Here is a 17,001-nt window from a genome sequence, read left to right as displayed (position 1 = left end):
TATGTGAATGAAAAAAACTGTGTTGAGGAAAATGGTATATAGAGAAAGTTCAGCTTGCAAATTCTACGACCAAAAGATAAGCCTCTGGAATTGAACTTTTGAATCTGCTGCTGAAAGGACAAATGTCTAAAGAATTTGTGTGAAACAATAATACAATTGTATTTTTACATTTTTACTTCTTTGTTTTCGGAAAAAGGGGCAGAATAATCCCTGTGATCTGAGAACTTTCTAATCCAATGACGGTCACTTCAAAATTATTTTATTATTCTATCTTGTTCATTCAGCCTGAGAACTGTGTAATTTAATTTCATTATGACTGATTCCTGTTACAAAAGAAGACAATTTGATTAATGATGATGACCAAATCAATGTATCAAGAAAGATAACTCTAGTTACTTTGTAAATAACTGTTTTGTTTTAAAGATATCTTTTTGGATAAATAAAATAGTGTGATTAACATTTGTTTAACAATAACCCGATATAAACATAAATATAAATATAAATAGATAGCGAGCACCTATAATTCGATTTTTCTAGGTCTATTTGATTTCATGTTAAAGGTTAAAAAAATATGTTTTTACCTGTGTATGAATGATTTTTTGTGGATCAAATCAGTCAAAAAAATGGTTTACCCTTGTTTCACTTTCAATGTTGACATTCTTTCCTTTTAATAGCTGAGCACGACTAGTACATGGGTAATATATCCCCAGATAGGTTAAATTGAAGGTCACATGAAAACGGATGCAATTGAGGTTAAATTATTGACTTGCAAGTCAATAATACATCAGGAACGTTTTTGAGCTTATGTAGACATTTTTGAAAGAAAAAGACAGCTTATAACGAATACTATTTCAAAATGTCGCTTTATTAATACTTGAAGCAAAAAGAATCGAATTTTATTTTTTGGTCTAAATCGTAGCTAATGACCCTTTAAACAACTGTTATAGAATAACCAATGGTTTACAAAGTTTTCAGCTTAAAATTTGAAAAACGTACAGATTACACACATTTTAAACAGGTAAATTTACTCTTTCCTCTTGCTCTTCATATCAATGAAAATGTATGTCCGTCCTAAGGGAAACAACTTATGCAAATGTATCTCTAATTATAGGATCAGTTATGGAATATTAGTATATAGACAATGTTTTATAAGAAAATTTTGACGGAGATACTCGTTACTTCTTTGTAACAAATGACAATGAGGGTCGGTTGAAAACAAAACTTTACAACAAAAGAGATAATTTCAACTTCCCAATTGTGAACTTTCCATTTCTATGTAGCAACATTCCAGCAGCGCCTTCATACGGAGTATATATATATCTCCCAGTTGATACGATATTCCAGGGCTTGTATTTCCTTGATAGAGGGTTGCTGCTCACAAGGAAGCTATTAAACCAAATCACCTTCCGTAAATTTTACGGACGCCATCACGAGTTGGTTGACCGTTATGGAATATCCGTTTCACAAATGATAGCGGATATCTTCCAAATGCCGTAATTACAATCCCGTCCCCTTTTCCCCGAATGTGACCTACCGATTTAGACTTATTACCGGGTTTGTAATAACATGAGCAACACGACGGATGCCACATGTGGAGCAGGATCTGCCTACCCTTTCGGAGCACCTGAGATCACCCCCAGTTTTTGGTTGGGTTCGTGTTGCTCAGTGTTTAGTTTTCTGTACTAGTACTGTTATTTGTTGGTATTTTTTTCTTTTTTGGTCATAGGGTTGTCAGTTTATTTTCGACTTATGAGTCTGAATGTCCCTAAGGTATCTTTCGCCTCTCTTTTATGATGCTTTGTGATTTCAACCATCTTAACCGGACATTATGGGCTACTGCCCATGCAAAGCATGCTTAGTTGAATGTCATATATAGGAGTTGTAACAAAATTTTATTGAATAATAACCATGGGTTCACAAACTTTTCAATTTTAAAGATTTATTCAGTGTGACTGAATGAAAAAAAAACCAACTAAAAAAGACAATTTTAAAATCACATTAAGAATGATTTACTTATATGATATCAACGATAGATAACGTCTTCAAACAAGGTATTTTTCAACTATGCTATTTATTATCAGTAATACTCCTATAAAACGACATCAATAATGTTGACATAAATATTTAAGGCATTTTCAGAAAATGCTTGGTCCAGATACACACCAAGGGAGATAATTGAAAAAATACAATATAAAAGATATTATGACAAAGTAATATTAAATCGAGCATGCGTACAGCGCCTTTCCAAAGTAAAGTCGGTTTATAATATATTTTGGCTTATTTCGTCTTAATATTACGTAAGTTTGATTTGTTATATTAAAAGTATTCACATGGGAAACATTACGTTGGGACTCACCTAGGAATTTTATAGGGCTATCTGCATGACTCACGAATATTAGGACATAAAATAGTGTTTCTAAATGCTTACGTGGCATTGAATTAAAGTTCCTTTGTAATATGAGTAGTTTAAACATATTTTATTGTCGAAATAATACAATAAAAAAGGATTGCACACGCCAACCAATTGAAGTCTACAATTATACACAAATCTAATTACTTTTTACATACAATTAATAAAGATTTTTTTATATATACAAACAAAGAAGTAAAACCCTGACATGAAGCTTAAGTGTATATGATCGCACTGCCCCCACTACACTAAAAACCAGGAAAAGTATGAAATGAGCAGTATTTGTACTCGACTGTATTGATTCTTGCTCGACTATTCTAAACAAGTCTGAATTTTCGCCAGAAACAACCCGATAAAAGGTCTGAACCATACTCGACCAGGTCATTTCTATTTGATCAATCTTGAGTGTGCACGTCTTACTATTAAGTTAACATAAGATTTGATAAGAATACAGCAGGCAAATTTTGAATAACGCCTAGTTTAAAAGGAACCATTCAGACTGTAATAAACGATGACACTGAAATAAAATTAAAGAATTTTAAACAGGTAATTATATATAAAATTTCCTAACCTTTAATCACTATAAAAAGAAGCTATTTTCTATTTCTGTGATAACTCAAAATTAATCTTAAAATTTATTTGACATGCATCTTTATATGGGACTCCGGAACTTTTATATTTTATATTCAAGCTTAATAGTCACATGTTATATGTCGATTCGTTTCATTTAACAAAACTAACTTATTGTTTACTTTATTGCTTTAATTTTGTTTTTATTATTATTATTTGGTTTTTCCACGTATCAGTGGAAAGACCTTTAGGATTTGTTCTGATTATTTTTTGTTTTCTTCTTCCGCCACATTATTTTCTTGCAGTGTTTTTTTTTGTTTCGCTACATGTCGATTAGATATTTTGCATATGATATCGAACAGTTATTGCACTTTTTATTTTCACACTGTTTGAGGGAACACTTTTCTTTATAAGGGTTTTTCAATTCAATTCAAATTTTTATTTACAGTCGATATTCAATAAACTACATAGTGAGCTTTTCAAATCTCCCCGAACACTGTTTTTCTTGTTATTACTACCCCTTCGCAACCGTAAAAGAAACCGACAAATTTATTTTTCCAAATTGCGCGTTATATCCTCAAGATGTTCTGTTATCATTTGTCCCAAGCGATACGGAGACTCCTTATGAGACTCATTTCCCCTTCTGTATTTGATATAAGTGAAATGTATTTGTTACTGGCAAACCATAAGTGATAGAGACCTAGGATCTTTTGATTTGAGGTCCTTGGTCAACCAAAAAGAAAATAAGGTCAAGGTCAAAGGTCAATGTCATTTTCTTAATTTTGATTTTGGCTTACTATTGATTCTCCTCAGAAACTGTATAAGATACCGACACAATATTTTTACTAAATTGTTAGTTGCGACATGTTGTAACACATATATTTTTTTAAAAGGGTACTTTGACATGTAATAGTTTTCTCCCTTCTTACATTTTAAATTAGCTGTATGGTGATATAACGCATTAACCTTATGTTGTAGAGACCTAGGGTCTTTTGATTTGAGATCCTTGCTGTATTACCTTGAAATTGAGGTCAAGGTCAAAGTTAAATTTAATGTTCTGGATTTTGACCTTTGCTGTTACTTCTTATTACCGTCTCCTCGGAGACGGTCTTAAGAGTTGAATGATGCACAGTCTGCGGGATGAAAGCTTCTTACTATCTGATTGGAAGATAATTAATGACTCTATAATAATGAAGTTCGTTGATTGGTTGGGACAATCATAACCTAGTAAATTTAATCCCGTAGAGTGTCGGATTTGAACTCTTTATTTTAGCAATTAGATTTTGCCTGGTTACAAATCATGCATATAGGTACACAGGTAACACTTATCTATAAATAGCGGAGACTCCTAAAAATTTTGTTAACACACGCGTGATTATTTCACATTCAATCCAGTCGCTCACTGCCAAGTTACGTACATTTTATACATGAAAACATAGGAAAACACCGCGGATGCTTTTTTCTTAAGTTATAGATATTAATTCTTAGTAAGGTAATCAAAAGGCAAAAAAAAAACATTGAAAACGGAGATATCCAAATCATTTATTTTCAATTAATATTAATTTACAATAGAATCTTTATCTCATATCAGGGGGCGGCGGCACTTCGACCTTTTTATGCGGGTAGGGGTGACTAGCTGAGACACCCAATATCCTACCCTTTTCATATATCTTGAATAACAAAAGAATATACCCTAGCTATCATAATTTTTTACAATAATTATATCTACATATAGCTATCATTGTTACGCTTAGTCCGAGATTACTCTGACGTCCAACGGCTGTTTTGCCAGACAAGCTGGGGCCGTAGGACGTCAGAGCTCATCCCATATCAAAAAGTGGATATTTGCCCGTCCAAAATAGATGCGCTGCTTCGTCGCTTCTGGTGCCAACGGACGGCCTTGGAATTATATAAATCGGGTATCAATTTGTTCATTTTTCATTTTTCTCTTCATTTATGTAAGTTTCACCTACATGCCACCTTTTATTTTCTCATATTTTGACAGTTTTCACAGTGACCCACCGATTCTGGCATTTTAACTTTCATTTTGAAAGATTGTCATGTGATCACGAGAAAAAAGTAAGGCACAATGGACTATGGGAAATGATGTATGCATATGACCCTAGGTCAATATAATATATAATCTAACACCTCGCTCATTCACGATGCAAGCAATGTAAATATCCGAGAGCTTCCGAATGTTATCGTGGTTGGCACTAAATGCTTAATACCGATCACCTGTAAAGGAGGTGAAAAATCGTGGTTGGCTACTATATGTTAAATATCGATCTCCTATAAAGGAGGTGTAAAAAGTATAAATATTTGCATATTTGAGTCTCGAGGTCGCGAAATCTCTCGTAACTTGACGTCTATTTGAAAATAAAAGTAAAAATGTCTGAATCGATGGGTCACTGTGAAAACTGTCTAAATATGAGAAAATAAAGGGTGGCAGGTAGGTGAAACTTACATAAATGAAGAGAAAAATAAAAAAAATGAACAAATTGATACCCGATTTATATAATTCCAAGGCCGTCCGTTGGCACCAGAAGCGACGAAGCAGCGCATCTATTTTGGACGGGCAAATATCCACTTTTTGATATGGGACGAACTCTGACGTCCCACGGCCCCAGCTTGTCTGGCAAAACAGCCGTTGGACGTCAGAGTAATCTCGGACTATGTTACGCTATTTCAACGGGAGATGCATAGTTTTGGCAAATGTCTTAAGCATTTACGACATTTAATTGCATGTGTAAAAAAATATCGACATCTGATTGGTTTCAGATTCACAATCATCCACCTTGTAATATATTTCACCTAAATTTCTCGACCAGTGGCTCATCCCTTCCACTCATTATAATAAGTGCCCCCCCCCCTTTCCACACACCCAAGATCTTTAGGGGATCCGGGTGTGGGCTTAATTGGAAGTTGTCTAGCTCTCCCCAGCTCTTCCTATCAACATAGCAGACGTTGAAGAACAGAAGACTAAACAAAAAGTCCAAAGGGGAATATAAGAAGAATAAAACAAAACTACTCTCAGACAATAAAAGCAATTATACATGTATGCTAGCATATTCTAAGCAATATTTGATATTTATGCATGATTTAAAAAGGACATATGAAGTATACATAATGTATTTCGAAAGCATCCCAATTAAACAACAAACACAACAATTTACGTCTAAAGTTCAACATACGGTCTTTTACAATGGACATGTCATTGCAATATTTTAAGATCTTTATCCTTCCAAGTCTAGCTATAATATGTAGCATAGTTGTGAATACATGCAAAACAATATCTTAATAGAAAAAAAATTCGTAAGGGTTCCACGAAACCCTGTGTCTCGTCTGCGATTGCTGCTATCAGTGTAAAGTGTAATGTTGACTTAAAAAGTAAGTCCATTTATCAGTATAAAGATTTAAAAAAAAAATTCAAACTTTTTCTTTAGATGCTTTTTCCTGGTCTTGAAAATTAGCTTGTCCAAGTTTCATAACAATCCATGAAGGTTTAAAAATGTCAAAAAAAGTTTAATACCAGACTGTCTGTAAATGTTAACTGTAAAAAACTAAGTCTATCTATCAGAAAAAAAAATGAAAATGAAAAAATAATTTTTTTTCAAAAGTTTACTACAAACGCAGATGATTAAGACATTATCCCTCCGTTTATAGTGTTATTTCTTACCCCCCAAAAAGATATTGGTAGATCTAAAAAATTGTATAAGCCTTTTATAAGTTGTGGAATCCACTACAATTTATATATACAAGGCTATTCTGAATGAATTAAACTACAAAGCGAAAACATTTTCCACTTTCATCAGCTAAAGACGGCTAGCTTTTTAGAAAAGATATTACTTGTTGGTACATGATAAAGTCAATGGGTCTTTTACATTGGGTTGCAGACATATGACCTTGAAGAAGGTAAACCGGAAGTGACCTTTTGTCAATCGGAAGAAGCCATGTTTGCATTATATTCATTTAAAAAGTACTAGAACTTGATTTTTTTTTAATCAGTGTTAAGTCAGGTTCAAATGAAACCCGAAGTGAAATTTTATAAACCGGAAGTACCTAATTATCTACCTTATTTTTACCAAAAGTAAATAGAAATCGTTTTTTTTTTTGGATTCAGCGTAAATAATTCTATTATCTGAATCAAGAACTGACATTCTAAACCTGAAGTGAATATTTTCATATCAAAACATGTGTATTTCGGGTGGAAAGACTTTCAGTTTTATCTTTATATCTTTTTGATACATCCATTCCAACTAAATAATATATAGATATCATTTAATAATGTTGATACTAAAAACAGTTATGAGATTTATAAAGTGTACATTAATATTATTTTCAAAAAAGTATTTTTTATTTCCTGTATCATTGATTTATCATATTCAAAGGTCACCTGTGTAACAGAAATTTATCCTAAATATGAAACATCAATAAGTTTTTGACGTAACCACAATAACATCCTCTTTTCTCAAATATGATATCATTAAATGAGACTTATCACCGAATGTGTATTTATTTTACATGAGCAACACGACTTATGCCGCATGTGGAGCAGTCTCTGCATACCCTTCAGGAGAAATTGAGATCACTCCCGGTATTTCTTGCGGTTCGTGTTGCGCAGTCTTGAATTTTCCTTGTAGTATTTTGTGGACTCTTCTTTATCTTTTTCTTCGTTTTTGTCTCGCCATGACGGAGTCAAAAAGCGAGACATAGGTATGCTGTTTCTGGCGGCGGCGGCGTCAACAGTGTAATTGTTTGTCATTAGGTCAGTTTAAGGGGAACCACTTGTGGAAGGTTAATGATATTAGGCATGTAGTTGCATTAGCATTGGCACATTTCATTTCCATGGAGATTATTTGGCCTTTAACCTTTTGTTATGGTTCATTGACTTTGAATATTTTGACTAACTTACATGTTAAAGTATTGCTATTAAAATTTCAACATTTGCATTTTACTATCAAATAGGAAAAAGGCGAGACATATCTCTGTTTTAACAGTTTATTATTTTTTTTGTTGGCTTGTTTTTAATTTGGCAAATTGGATTTATAACTTTAAGAATTCATGCACGTTTTAGCGCCTTGGAAAGGACTTTTGGTGAATTTCCGTTTTAATTATATAAGATATATAAAGTTAAAACGGAGTCAAAGGATTATTTAATTATTTTTTTTTCAGTAAAAATCTTTTAATGTGTATTAGTTAAGGGGAAAGGTGTTGATAAAAAAACACATTCACATACTTTTGGCACATTTTCAAACTTTCATACATATAAATTAATTTAGACATTAACATGCAAGTCATTGCGAGCTTTAATGACTGAGGTCAGATATTTTTTGTCCATTTCATCAACTTTTTTTTCGATATCATCACCGAACAAAAAGGCTATGTCGCCGATGATTAATTGAAGTTTATTAAAGTGAGGCAACTCTGAGAGAAACACGCCGGTTCCTGCATTGAGAAGAAAATCGTGCAAATCAGAAAAGAAACGTTCTCGAATATCATTATACGTCTGGCATTCCAACAATACATGCAAAACAGATTCTTTAATACAATATGTTTGACATGTATCACTATCTTTCAATTTCATACGGAATAATTAGTTATCAAAGGTACCAGGATTATAATTTAATACGTCAGACGCGCGTTTCGTCTACATAAGACTCATCAGTGACGCTCAGATCAAACAAGTACAAAGTTGAAGTGCATTGAGTACCCAAAATTCCAAAAGGTTGTGCCAAATACGGCCAAGGTAATCTATTTCTGGGATAAGAAAATCCTTAGTTTTTCGAAAAATTCAAAGTTTTGTAACAGGAAATTTATAAAAATGACCAAAAAATTGATATTCATGTCAACACCGAAGTGCTGACTACTGGGCTGGTGATACCCTCGGGGACGAAACGTCCACCAGCAGTGGCATCGACCCAGTGGTGTAATAACACAGCATTCAATGGAAGACAGTTTGTTCTAGCCAGAAACTTAAGACGAGGGACCCAAAAATCATCTACTTTTGTTAAGCAGGATCGTGCTTATGTAACAAAAAATGAACGGTAATCATCGAGGCTTCTCTTTTCAAGGATTTCGGATTTAAGCTTATTACAAGCTTCTATACCAAAAAACGTATTAAACGTCTTTATATTAATGTTTCCATGTATATAATGGTCTAGTCCAGTGGACTGGAGAATGCCGTTAATATGATTAAAATATTTTTTTTTTGATAATTTAAATTCGTTAAAAATCATTTTGCAATATCTTGTACCAGGTAAAGAATCTAACCTAGCAAAATATGTTATCCTTTGACGGTCCATATAATTTGTTAAAGATTCCCATCCTAACTTCGATAAAACAGAGCATTTTGGACAGTTCATTTTAGAGTTAATTATAACTTTTGCGACTTTGCACTACCAGCTATCTAGCATTTCGTTTCCGGATTTTGACGTGGGGTACCATACGCCACAAGCATGAGCAATGGATGGACGTATAACCAAAATCCACAAAGCACAGCCAAATTTAAACCGATTAGAATCACCGTATTCTAATAATATAGTAAAGTTTTCCCTTATGTATTTCTCGATATGATTAAATTTTAACGTTCTTGAGAAATAAACTCCCAGAAACATGTAGAACCATTTTATTCTTTACATGTGCAGATCATTATTAAAAAAAACTCTGGTTGACAAAACCCAAAGAAAAGGAACAGAAAACTGCTGTTCTTCATCTCAAAGTCACAGTGAGGCCTTTAATACTCTCACTGCAATGCAAGTTTAAGACGGAATTTTTCCTGGATGTCGATAACGAGACTCTGTTATGGGTTTTTGATTACATGATTACCAGGGAAGTTTGAGGCTAATTATTTGATCACAATGTCTAATTTTTAATGATTAATTGGTTACATTATTTCATTCATTTTTATATTCGTTTACTTCATCATTTAAAATATCACCTAGAAACCAGTTATTATTTGCGTTAAGTCTTTTTCCTACCACTAGAACTTTTGATTTTTTGTCATTAAACTTTAGGTTCCATTTTGAAACAAATTCACTGGCAACAATCAACAGGGTTCGTAACTCTTCTTTGGTTTTCCCTAGTAAAACGATATCGTTTGCGAAGAGTAGACTACTTATAACATATGTCGCTACATTAATACCGAGATTCTTTTCTTTTATCACTGAGACCAGATCAGACATTAGAATAGAAAATAGAAAATTAGAGATAAAATACATCATTGTTTTAGACCAAATCATTGATCAAACCAGTCTGATTCGTAATATCCAAAATTGACCTTGTTACTTACGTTTTTATAAAGAGAACGTAGTAGTTTATGGCATTTTCCTTAAATACCATTTTGCCAAAGAAGATAAAAAAGACCATATCTCCAGACTTTATCAAAAGCAGAGGATAGATCTAAGAAAGCTAGAAAAGTTTTTTCCTTTTATGTTTTTCTTAACGAGTCCATGAAGGGTCAAAACATGATCTTCAACTCTTCTGTCTTTTCTCGAGGCGCCTTGCGTTTCACCTTATAAGTTCTTATCTTCAATATATATAAACCTTATATACATTGGAATTCAAAGTTATGCCCATGTAATTAGCCAAATCGTGAACCGAGCCTCCTTTATGAATTAACTATATTATACCTTTGTGCCATTCAACTGGAACACATTCTAAGTCGGTTATCTTAGTGAACGTTTTATTTTGTGCGAAGGTGCGTAAAACATATTTCAGTAGTTTTCTTCAAAATATTACGGATTTTAAGGGCTGTTAATCATTCTTATATAAAACAATAACAAATAAATCCTTTCTTCAACATCTATGTTTTCGAAACTTCATATTTCGCAAGGCTGTTACAGTATTGTTTCAATCAATGAATCAAACAATTTGTAAACGGACTTAAGTAGTAAAATGCAAAATGGATACTTAAATTTCAAAATTTTCTGTAAGGGGACGACCATTTGATATTCGGGCGGCGGGGTACGAATTGATTATTTATTTTCATCTGTTTGCTGCGCAAGCTTATTTTCTTCCAGCGCGAAAACTTTTTTTAACTTTTGAACACATTTGTATCTCCAAATTTTCTAAATCCTTCTGACGCCCCCCCATCCCCCCGAAAATCAAATGGTTGTCCCACAAGAGAGCACACACTGCCTTTTTTGTCTTGGTATCTGTAAATTTACCGTTACAATAAAACAGTTACCACAGATGAAAATAAGAATCTACAATTTCTTAATCTGGACCATATAATTTGATATCATGTAAATGGTTTCTTCTGCTTTTTCATTTTGAGAAAATCATAACCTAGGTGTTCACAGTTAGTACCATTGTGTACAATACCAATGAAACATATCTAATGTATTCTGCATATCATCGGCATAAAACAGAACGAAAATTTGTAAATAAATTCCATTATGTTCTAGACAATGCGTTGATACTAGTTCATGGCCGTTAATGTTGTTTGACATAAAAACTCTTTCAGATCCTAGAGACAAATAGAATGAAAATCATAAATTTTTTCCTTGACCTACCCCGAATTCGCATGAGAAAAAGTCAGAATTATCATTTTCCTTTTAGACACAAGATTTGATATTAGTAAACATGTCAAATATCTCTCTCAAAATCTTTCCAGTAATTTGAATTATTAACCAATTCTTGCTATACCTTCAAACGGTATTGACAAACGTACAATACTTTAACTTTAGTAACCACTCCAATAATTCGGCATATTTTTGAAGACTACCATTCAAAACGGCAGTGATTAATTTCCCTATGGAAGACACAAATGTAATTGCTCTATATGAGTCAGAATTTAGAGGATCCCCCTTTTTGATTTTTATTTCCCTAAGAACAAACTCAAAAGAGTTTAAATTAATTTTAGAAACTGTTTGAAACGATGTTTATAATGAATGCAACGCCTCTAGATTCCCGTTCAATGGGTCTTTACAGATGTGTAATGCCGACGTTTGTGACTCAATACAGGAAGTTCATGAACACATACATGTAATGCGCTATATGTAAGTGCTGATAGAATGAAGCCAAAAATAATTGAGAAGTTTATCTTTTATGATTTAAATGATCAATATAAAATCGCACAAGTAGGTTTAACGAACGGTGTGATTTGATATGTGGCGCAACATTCCTTTTATGCATCATCTCTAACATTTTGCTGCTTAAGATTAGAAATTCCAGCTTACAAGCATAAATTTTTTCTATTTTCAGTTTTAACGGACATAGTTGTATACTGTCATGGAAAATACAATCTGATAGCTATGATACTCATTGGTCTCATGGTAGTAAAAACTGAAGGTATAACATTTTATTTCATTGGTCTCATGGTAATAAAAACTGAAAGTATAACATTTTATTACATTGGTCTCATGGTAGTAAAAACTGAAAGTATAACATTTTATTACATTGGTCTCATGGTAATAAAAACTGAAAGTATAACATTTTATTACATTGGTCTCATGGTAGTAAAACTGAAGGTATAACATTTTATTACATTGGTCTCATGGTAATAAAAACTGAAAGTATAACATTTTATTACATTGGTCTCATGGTAGTAAAAACTGAAGGTATAACATTTTATTACATTGGTCTCATGGTAGTAAAAACTGAAGGTATAACATTTTATTACATTGGTCTCATGGTAGTAAAAACTGAAAGTATAAAATTTTATTACATTGGTCTCATGGTAATAAAAACTGAAAGTATAACATTTTATTACATTGGTCTCATGGTAATAAAAACTGAAAGTATAACGTTTTATTACAATGGTCTCATGGTAATAAAAACTGAAAGTATAACATTTTATTACATTGGTCTCATGGTAGTAAAAACTGAAGGTATAACATTTTATTACATTGGTCTCATGGCAGTAAAAAATGAAAGTATAACATTTTATTATATAAATTGTACAGAAGAGTATTTTCGTTTGATGTTATTGAAAATCTGGATGTATGTAGTTCCTTATTATTTGTTTGAATGTCGATTCACTTAGATTTCGGCAACTTTCAGCTTTATCATAAGGTAGAGTCCATTGGGGAACTGTTGAAGCTTTAAACGTTTTCACATATGGGTGAAAATCAGGTATACTTCTTTAATTATTCAACATAGTAGGTGTGGTGTTACAAAATTTAAATTGTAGATTATTATATATCGGAATATAGAGTTGTTAACAAATTATTACGAATGACTAATGCATTTTCTAGTATCGGACGATAACACAATTTCAGGTATACTTGTTACAACTGGCTTTATTATTATCAGCGAATATCATGTTAAATTTATTGCAGTAATGAGATATCAGTTGCTTATTTAGTACAAGTTGTAAATAAGTAAAATACTAAACGAAATTATAATTATCATAACGACATCGTTATACACTCGCGCACCAGGTCACACTCAAAATTTGATAATAAATGTAATACTGAAGTTTTCTCTAACTCGTTCTTTACACATAACCCTAATTATTTTTTCTTCTTCGTTTATTCAAAACAATCTACTATCATTGATACATACATTTTTTATTACAAAACCAGTATTGTGCAGATTTATCTTAGCTTTTTTCTTTCTTAAGCCTAATTCCATTTCGTAGCTGGACCCATTTCATTTTAATGAACATTATGTGATTTCTAATGTCAGTTACCTTTCAGATGACAACATGATAATTTTCATATTTTATAAGTTTATATTTTAGCCAATTTTGGATTCTCTTTTCAAAATAAAATCGGGCAAGACTAAAACAACCTAATTTTATCCGCATATTATATTAGTATGAAAATGATTGTTCAGGTGAAATTGAAATTAGTCAATTATACTGCAACTATCATGTTGTTCCCTTTTTGGTCCGTTTTGCAAAAATTAGTGTTGCAAGCATCAACCAAAACCGACTTTATTTCAATTTATCCATACGAACTTTGTTTCGAATTATGAAAAGGATCGACAATGAGAAACTTAAAAGTTAACAGGCAAACTTGCAACGTCAGACGATGACGCAGACGACAGACTCAGACAACAGTGTGAAAACTGACTTACGTGCAGTGGTAAACAAATGTGCTGTATGTTTCACTGATTTTTAAGACATGGTTGTGGCTAATCCTTTGGGAGGGGGCACTTGCTATGTGATGTGTGATAGGAATGAGCCGCTGCAAAAGGTCACCTTTTCGAGCCTCATGATATATACGGTAGAGAAATTGGGATGAAATATATGACAAGGTTGCTGACTGAGTCATAAGTATCTGAAACTAATCAGATGTTTTTTTTTTGACAGATGCGATTAAAACATGAAACAACGTAAGCATGATAGCTATAGATATATTTTTGTCCACAAATATATGATAGAATATGTATTCTTGTTATTCAAATATATGAAAAGGGTGGAGTACTCAATGTCTCGGCTGTTCATCACTACCACAAAAAGGTAGAAGTGCCCCCCACCGATGATTAATCCTTTTGTTGATCACGCCATACTAATGTTGCCTGGATTTTTTCCCTTATTTTATGTTATTCATTAAAACTGTTCAAGTGTTTGATAAAGGTTTATATACTCAATGTACGTTTTAGGTAGCATCGTGTGTTACGCATCATGTTTTGCTGCATTTGCTACGGCAGGTCATTATGGTGGACCAGTGGGACTTGCTGTGCTCGGATTTACCACCACTGGTATAGCACCTGGATCATGGGCGGCTTGGTGGATGTCCTTATATGGAGGAAAGGTTGCGAAAGGAAGGTTGTTAAGCACGTTACAAAGCATTGCTGCCAAGGGAGGAATGAAAGGGAAGGGAATATTTTTCATTAATGATGTATGCATCTACCTATGCTATGACTAATAATCGACAGTTTCTACAGTGTAACGTCAAAAGCGTTCCACCTATCCCAAATTCCCAAATTTTTATATTGTTATTAATCAATATTTTTATGACATGTCATTACAGAGAAACAATTATTAATTGAAATTAAGTGTCAATTTTTTCCTATATAGCCATATGATTTTTATTAAAAATATGTTTTTATATGAAATAATAAGGGAATATCCGATAGACGAAACAAAGTTGACATAAGCATGTATGTTTATAAGTTACCAAGCACTATTTTAGTCATCTATATATTACTGTTATGTTTGCAATTGATTTGACAAATTATTCCTTAGATAATTATAACATTGTCTGAGAAATTTAATTGGTAAGTGATGTTTCTGTCTCATTTACATACTATACATTTTTTCATGCTGAAATTTTATAGTTAAATATTTTATAATCAAAATTGAGTTTGACTGTTAATTTTTGTTCTATTTGCTCTATTTTATATGTTTGGTCTTATTTATTATTTTCATGTTTTTCCTGCCGCTTGCTTGAACTTTCCCAAATAATCCTCATCGTCCTGGTGGAACTTGTTTAAATCGAATGTTGCCATTATCAATTTTGTGTCATAATTTTCAATCATGTTTTTAGATCTTCACAACAATAGTCTTTGTCATAAGGATTGATAATTTCCAAAAATACAAATGCTCAATAAGAGCTGAATTATAATTTAAAAACAGGTTGCTTTCTTAAAAAAGTCTATAATATATGAGAACATACGATATTATTTTTATACCGCTTCCACAGTTATTGTTTTACTAAAAGGTTTATCAAATGATACATAAGCAGTTGTACATATTCTGTCTATATGTGATCTGTTTTGTGATTCCCGGCGATATAGTGCGTATGCCAAAAAATATGTTTGATGACGAGACACATAAAACATTTTTTGCAAATACAGTAGAAAAGAACATCAATGTAAGCTATCACTACAAACCAGTAAAAGTCTGAAATGGCCTATATTTGTACTCGACTGAACTGATTTTTACTCGACCAGTCTGAATTGGTCTGAAATTTACTTGATATTACTCGACTGTAGTCTGAACCATACTAAACAGTCTGAACTTGTACTTGACCAGTACTTAACCATTTTATACGAGTCTGAACCATACTCGACATAGTCTTAACCATTCTCGACCAAGTCTGAACCATGCTCGACCTAGTCTGAACCATACTCGACCTAGTCTGAACCATACTCGACCAAGTCTTAACCAACCTAGACCTATTTTTTGTATCTATCTATATTATTTTTTCATTAATTTAGGAACTGTTATTCATATATATATATATATATAAAATGTATATCACATTTAAAATTAAAATAAAACAAGGTGATCAAATTTCTGGTTGGATTAAAAAAATATCATGTAATAAATTAAGTTCGTTAAATGAATTTTCATATACATGATATCATGTTCACATTGATTTATGCATCAAAAATACTATAACTTTCAACCATTATTCAAATATCTTAAATGTTATTCAATTTTTTTTTTATCAAAATATATATAAAATAGTATATAAAGCAACTTAATAAATGTTAGAATTGACACCTTTGTTTTGTAAAATCAAAAATTTAATATAATAATAATAATAAAACTTTCATCTTTTTATCCTTGATAACCTTTTAAAAAAGGAAATGTATTCCAAAGTTGCAGTAGAAATTTATTTTAATTAAATTTAAATACGTTTTGTCAAAATTAAAGACATGGCATACAAGAAGCAGTTTAATAAGGTTTAATGGTTTAATTACCTCAGTACAGGTGTTTTACAGGTAAAAAGAAAACCATATTTTTCTTAAACTCGTGTATTACTTATCTAGTGAATTCAAAGGCCTTGTTATTTAAGTTTTACAGGATGTTGTAATTTTCAATGGATGTTATTTAAAATTTATTACTCTCTGACCAGGTGTGATCTTTTTAATCAGTGTGTGTCAAGCAGGATATATTACTTTATAGTTTACCCCTAATCAGAAGAAAAATTTTATTCATTTCTTGAATTTTTTATCCCTTTTAAAATATATATATATCCCAAATTATGAATAGGAATAGATATATTTCTGATATAAGGTTAAACAATGTCAGTGATTTTGTTGGCTGTTGTTACCTCATGAAAAAGATAGTTATATAACTATTGTATATAACCATGAAACCTAAGTACAGAAAGTCACAG

At 32.1% G+C, this 17,001-nt stretch overlaps 1 long non-coding RNA gene across 1 annotated transcript; it reads left to right on the top strand.

Moving 5' to 3' along the window:
• The first annotated feature begins 2,176 nt into the window (after positions 1 to 2,176).
• Positions 2,177 to 15,433, top strand: LOC127737371 (uncharacterized). The gene is made up of 3 exons (XR_007999446.1): positions 2,177 to 2,297; positions 12,188 to 12,274; positions 14,534 to 15,433. It is a non-coding gene; the product is annotated as an uncharacterized LOC127737371 (long non-coding RNA).
• The last annotated feature ends 1,568 nt before the right edge of the window (positions 15,434 to 17,001 follow it).

The sequence above is a fragment of the Mytilus californianus genome, unplaced genomic scaffold (assembly GCF_021869535.1).
Source record: "Mytilus californianus isolate M0D057914Y unplaced genomic scaffold, xbMytCali1.0.p SCAF_4, whole genome shotgun sequence".
Classification (NCBI taxonomy): Eukaryota; Metazoa; Mollusca; class Bivalvia; order Mytilida; family Mytilidae; genus Mytilus; species Mytilus californianus.
The sequence above is the reverse complement of the archived record's forward strand: the minus strand, read 5'-3'. Positions and strand labels throughout refer to the sequence as shown.